At 39.6% G+C, this 7,007-nt stretch overlaps 1 long non-coding RNA gene across 1 annotated transcript in view; it reads left to right on the top strand.

Annotated features, from left to right (window-relative positions):
* LOC106872466 (uncharacterized) overlaps nt 1-5,632 on the top strand; it is a 21,525-nt gene extending 15,893 nt beyond the window's left edge. The window contains exon 4 of the long non-coding RNA XR_001409778.2: nt 5,086-5,632. This is a non-coding gene — a long non-coding RNA (uncharacterized LOC106872466). The remainder of the gene's footprint in view (nt 1-5,085) is intronic.
* The last annotated feature ends 1,375 nt before the right edge of the window (nt 5,633-7,007 follow it).

Below are 7,007 nucleotides of genomic sequence, written 5' to 3'. Positions count from 1 at the left end.
TTGCCAGTGCTGCAGGACTGGCTCCTGTCCAGGTGGCATGTAAAAAACACCATTTTGAGTGTGACCGTTGCCAGTACCGCCTGACTGGCCTTCGTGCCGGTGGCACATAAAAGCACCCACTACACTCTCGGAGTGGTTGGCATTAGGAAGGGCATCCAGCTGTAGAAACTCTGCCAGATCAGATTGGAGCCTGGTGTAGCCATCTGGTTCACCAGTCCTCAGTCAAATCGTCCAACCCATGCCAGCATGGAAAGCAGACGTTAAACGATGATGATGATGATGATGATGGTATAATCCTGTATTCCACAAAAAGTTGATATAAGCGAAGCTGGGCCATATATATAAGCTGATGGGATGAGGAGGTTGTTGATGCAGAGGTTTAGAGACAAGTATGTTCATGCATAGAGTGTTACTGAATAATACTAATTGTAATAATCTATTCTGCTATAAACACAAGGCCTAAAATTTGGCAGGAGGGAGCCCACCAATGCTCAGCTGGTACTTATTTCATTGACCCTGAAAGGAGAAAAGACAAAGTCAACCTCACTGGAATCTGAACAGAGAGCATAAAGACAGATGAAATTCCACTAAGTATTCTATTTGGTGTTCAAATGATGAAAATGGTGGTGGGAGAAGGCTGTGACCACCATGTCAACCTGAATGACAACGGTGGACTAATGTATCTCATCATAGTTAAATTGGGTTCTAGTCCTGTAGTTTTGGAATGTTCAACTTTTACAGTGCATGCACAAATCCCTATTTCATTACATTTATTAAGAAGGTGGTTATTGTTGGCTAATATACTCTCCAAACCCTCTTTATTACATAGCTAAAAGGGATGTCTGCCACATCAATGTGGCATAATGTACCTCACCACTGATCATTTCAAATTATAGTTACTCGTACTATCAGCTAAATTTTGGATATATATTCTGCAATAACCTAAGTCTGGGATTGGATAAAGAGCGCCTCATGCATAGACATGTGTTGTTTCACAAGATTAATCGTAGTACTTATGTAATATTTACTATCATTGTATATTATGACCTCACTCATAGTTAATGTTTGGAATGTATGCAATGTCCTCCCTGGCTGTGATCCACAGAATTTTTGAGGTTACATCTTAAGGATGCAGTCCTACAGTCCACAGGTCCATTAGTCACACTATGAGTAGTACGGTTTAGTAGGATGCTGGTTCAGTTATTGTAATTTATGGTACTGAGACCAGTCCCACTTGTGTTGTATCAGTGGAGTTCCTGATGTTCTCAAACATGTGGCAGATCATGTTGTCATTTGTCCCATAGGAACAAGCCCTCAGGGGTGGGAGGTGTAATTGGAATTTGGCTGTACCTTCAGAGTTACTCCTTTTACCATAGTAAGTGCCATCATGTTCAGCAAATGCATGCCTATGGAGGATACCTAGGAAAGATACCTAGGAGGAGCAAGTGCAACTTGAGGATTAAATGAGACAAGCCTGGAAGCTCAAACCACACCACAATACACCAGAATGAAACTGGAGAAGCCTCCTCACCCACCTGTACAGAACACCTACCCCGGAGACTGAACAGTGCAAAGAAGGAGACAAGTGATATGCTTCAGCCCAATCTTCTTTTGTAGTGTGCAAATCAACTTCGCAGAATATTTTTCCAGATCTTTGAGAAGGCCTTTTCCTTGCAATGTAGGGACCAAAGTATTTTCAGCAGAAATAGATCAAACAATCATACTCTTCCACAATGAAAAAAGCTGGTGTAACAGCCTTGTTGGGTGTGGTATAATGCTGACAATGGAAATGCATGTGCCTAGGGAGTTCCTGTTATATTTTTTGATAGTATTTGCTCTAATACTTTCCATATATATATATCACAAATCCCCGCTTGATCTGTAGAAAAGGTGTAGGTAGTTACTCCATCAGATGTACCCAGTGTAAGCTAGGGACACATAAAAGGTGCAGCAATATCAGAGGAAGGTTAACAGGGAAAATAGATTTTGTGTGTGGAATGTGCACAGGTACAATTAATACTAAAAATGTACAGAAAATAGTCTCCACCAAATTCCAGAGGGAAAAACTAGAAGTAGTTGATAGCTTCCATTATCTAGGTGATCAAGTCAGTAGTGGAGGTGGATGCTCTGAGAGTGAAGCTGCTAGAATAAGAATAGGCTGGGCAAAGTTCAGAGAGCTCCTACCTCTGTGGTAACAAAGGGCCTCTCCCTTAGAATGATAGGCAGATTGTATGATGCCTGTGTCCAAACAGCCTTGTTACATGGCAGTGAAACATGGGCTGTGACTACTAAGGACATGCATAGGCTTGAATGAAATGAAACTCTATGCTTTGCTGGATGTGCAATGTCAGTGTGCATGTACAACAGAGTATAAGCATCTTAAGAGAAAAGTTGGACACAAGAGGCATCAGATGTGGTGTGCAAGAGAGACGACTGCGTTGATATGGTCATGTGATGTGGATGAATGTAGACAGCTGTTTGAAGACGTGCCAATCTCTAACAGTGTAGGGAAGCTGTGAAAGAAGGAGACATGGAATGAGATGGTGAGGTATGATTTTCGAATGTTGGGACTAGTGACTGAGACTTTTGGCAATATGCCGTGCTTGAGAAGACCCATCTAGCCAAGTGAAATCATAGTCATGGCAGTTGTTGGGGTCACATAACTGGCATCTATACCAGTGGCATGTAAAAAGCACCTTTCGAGCGTTGGACCTGACGGAGGCAGTGTGGCCGATGCCAGTATCACATAAAAGGTACCTTTCAAGCGGTGGACTTGACGAAGGCAATGACAGAAGACTGGGACCCTTGACAATATGCTGTGCTTGAGTGAAATCATAATCGTGACAAATACTGGTGACACGTAAAAACAACTGTTACTCTCTCAGAGTGGTTGGCGTTAGGAAGGGCATCCAGCCATTGAAACCATGCCAAATCAGACTGAAGTCTAGTGCAAACCGTCCAACCCATGCTAGCATGGACAACGGACGTTAAATGATAATGACGATAATGAATCGACGGTCTTCTTTCCGTTTCCGTCTTCCAAATCTACTCACAAGGCTATAGTAGAAGACACTTCTTCAAGTGGGACTGAACCTAGAACCATATAGTTGGGTAGCAAGCTTCTTACCACGTAGCCACGCCTGCGCCTATATAAAGAATATTTATGCACACACATATCTCCATGCATATAAAATATATATATACACAAATTTATATTGTGTGTCTGTAGGTATTCGCATATCTATAAATATATGTACACATGACAACAATAGTCCCTGGGTTTTTGCTAAGGAGAGCGAGCGGTAGGGAAACCCTTGGAAAATGTTACTTATTCGCCATTATGAAACACGATTTGAAATTGGACACGACCCTTTGCTATTTGACTTCACTTGTCTGGAACCTAGAACTTCGATATTAAAAGACTTCCATACATATCTAAGTTAGACACGCGCGTGCGCGCACATACACACACATACATACGCGCTCGTGCACACACACACACACACACACACACACACACACACACACACACACACACACACACGCACACACACACACATCCTTGTCGATTAAGATATTTTCGAATTTCGGAATATTCAAATACATCTAAGGAAACTAACGACGGTTTTGTATTATATGAGTTATCTCCCTTCTATAAATGTCCGTAACGTTTTCTTGTTTTCCGCTTTTTTTTTTCTGCGTATATATATGTGTGTGTGTGTGTGTGTGTGTGTGTATATATATATATATATATATATATATATATATATATATATATATATATATATATATATGTCTTTCCTGAGTTAGTAATTTATAAACAGAGCGACACTTTGACACACTTGTTAGAACGTCGAATATAATACCCTCGCGGATTCGTTTCGGGTTTCTGTGTTCTGAGTTCAAATTGTGCAATGTCATCTTCGTCATTCATTGTTGCACTTTCGTTGAAAACAGACGTCTCTATTTTGTGAAAAATTAGAGTAATTCCGGCAGCTTAAGTTCATTTACTCATACATACATTGTTAGTAAAATAATCCCTAAATACGTTTATGCTATCATCGAATAACACCACTTTAATTACATGTAGCACTCTGTTAGAGCCTTCGAATTCATTCTAAATGTTGGATTTCACTATTACCGAGAAACAATCTTGGCGAAAACACATCCTTGACAAGGAACGCATCTCAACGACTAGCTCTTCTCTCCAGAGCCAGAAGATATTGTATATATTACGACGCTCTAGCGTGTCCCACAATCTGATATTGCTCCCACCTTTAGCACAGTTCTGCTGTCGCATAAACAGATGTTTTCCACCCGACTGATTAACATTATGTCATTCACGGACACGCTTCAAATTTTGAGCCACATGCATGTTGTCCCTTCCTTCTGCTTTTAATTTCTTCTTTTTTTTGCCGCTGTTATAATGGCCTTTGTGGAGGTGCGTGGCTTAGTGGTTGGGGTGTCGCACTTCTGATAGTAAGGTTGTAGTTTCGATTCTTGGACTAGATGAACTGTGTTCTTGAACAAAACACTTAATTTTATGTTTTCAGTCCACTCATCTATGAAAAATGAGTATTCCTGTGATGGACCGCAGTCTCGTTCAAGGGGGAATACATATGCCACAGAATCCGAGAAACCGGGTTCATGAACCAATGGTTCAAGAAAGACCTTTGATCCTTTTCGATTAAGGCCTTTGCCTCTCAAATCTGGATGAACTTACTCTTGCTACTTCCACCCAGGCATTTTTGTTCCATTCGCCTCTTCTCCCTTCGTCCAGGTTATGCTCAATGCCTCAGATCTTGCACTAATCCGAACGTCGGCCCTCTCAAATTCCCTCACGGCTAATATCCTACCGGCAGAAACATTAAAGGTATGAATCACACCGGTCTAAGGAGGTCTACAACGACCATGAGCAGTTTCTTTCACCAGATCCAGAAAGTGAAAATAAAATTAATTTAATTAAAATGTGATAATCTGAAATGAATTCATAAAATCAGATATTTTGATATGGACGATGAATTTGTTAAATTACAAGGTGTTCGGGTCAAATTTGACTAATTTTTATGTCTCTTTTTTTTTTAGGAACACCTGTATGAATTGGTGAACAGTCGATAGCATTGGTGAACAGTCGATAGCATTGGTGAGCGTAAAAATTAGAATTGTAATTGAGAGACAGTTAGTTGACATAGAGGACTGGAAGCCATCTGAAGATGAGAAAAGAGTTACTTGTATCAGGATGATTCGTGCCGGATATCAAAATGGCGACATCGTAACTGCAGCTCAATGGTCTGTGAACACTGTAAAGGCTTTCCTACAATCTATGTAATGTCCCAAGTATCAAGAAAACCAAGTTCCCTCAAACTATGAAGGTCTTTGGGTGTGTTTCCAGTGAAGGTGACGTCATACCATCCCACATCTTTGAACAGGGACTTGGGCTCAATTCAAACGGATAAGTGAAACTGTAGCGAAGTTCTGGCTGAAAAGGACTGCTGATAGAGCGTTTCTTTATAGCTAGATTGTTTCCTTTTGGCAATATAGATTTGCCGTTTGCTGAATTGATTAACCTTCTATATCAATATATAAGAATATTACTTTTGAATAAATAAATTGTTCAGGGTAGATAACTTTTAAGAAGAGTTGTCTCCCTTAACATTACAAACCCATTTCTATAAATCACAGACATTAAATTTATAAGTTTACTTTGTCACAAACTACTTTTATTGACAAAATTCAAATACGTTGAACTTTTATTCTGAAAAGCTAGATACATTGGGGTGGATAACTAAGTCAGCTCCCTGACAGTATAAGTAAAAGTATTATCCTAATTTTACGGAATGCAGAAGGCTGTTTTTGCTTGGCGTGTATATTAGAAATTTTCCTGTCACCGACACAACTATATCATTTATATACAACTGCTTTTTTTTTTCTTTTCTGTTATTTGCTGTTTTTAATAGTGATGAGATTCTGGTTAATACTGCTATCGACACCTATCAGCGTTGGGTTATAGCTGGACTGTGTTCAGGATTAAGGATATTAGTTACGTCAAAGAATTTGAATTTCCGATTCATTTATTAGGATTTCCGATCAACTGGTGTCAACTGGAAGAACATTCTCCTCCATGATCGTTTCATTAACAAAAACTTTACATAAGAATTCGAAGGGAAAATATGCGAATTATAAAGTTTTTGAAAAATAGTAAGGTTCAAGATTGATTAGAATAGTTGTTTGTCAACGTCTAACGTAGGAGAATGGCGAATGAGTGAGGCATGAGATGAGGAAAACCTAAGATTTCTTACTCTGAAATAAACTGAAACCTTCAACAAAATTCATTTATAAATAACAACTGTTTCAAAATAGCACCTCTTTGCGTGCGCGTATGTGTGTGACAGAGAGAGAGGAGGTGGGGGCTAATATCGTCAGTGGGCTAGGAAGCTGTACATCTAGTATGGATTGGACTGTGAAAGTGTGATAGCCATGCGTATCCAGACAAACTATTAATATTCAGCTATTTTGTGTCTGTATGTGTCTGTTCCGTATGCTTATCCAGTCTATGCGGAAGAAATAGCATCCTTAATTTCTTAGGATTTTCTTGGTGTTTTAAGGAGCCACTGAATATTGTATGCGTAAATCGATGGAGAGGAATGGAGTTGAAAGATTTGCTGATGTCGATGGTAGAATAAAATGGTGTCTGTAATTTTATTGTTGTGTCTCTCTGCATAAGAAATGTATGTTTTGATTTGGAGTCAGAGATATTTTAGAAATGTCTGATGGTATGCACAGCTAGTTGATAGGCTTGTATGGTGTGACTTGACTTGGGTTATGGTTGTACTTGAGAATTATTACAACTTTGCACAACTTTCAGGTTTTGGGCCATATTGACCATATTGGGCCATATTTGGGCCATATTGAGCCATATTGACCATATTGACCATATTTGGGCATGTTTGTATGTGTAGATCAGTCCAATTATGCCATGTCTACGCTAAGCTGAGAACCATACTGCA

The sequence above is a fragment of the Octopus bimaculoides genome, chromosome 3, assembly GCF_046866305.1.
Source record: "Octopus bimaculoides isolate indiv1 chromosome 3, ASM4686630v1, whole genome shotgun sequence".
Taxonomy (NCBI): domain Eukaryota; kingdom Metazoa; phylum Mollusca; class Cephalopoda; order Octopoda; family Octopodidae; genus Octopus; species Octopus bimaculoides.
This window is presented reverse-complemented; position numbering and strand designations above follow the sequence as displayed.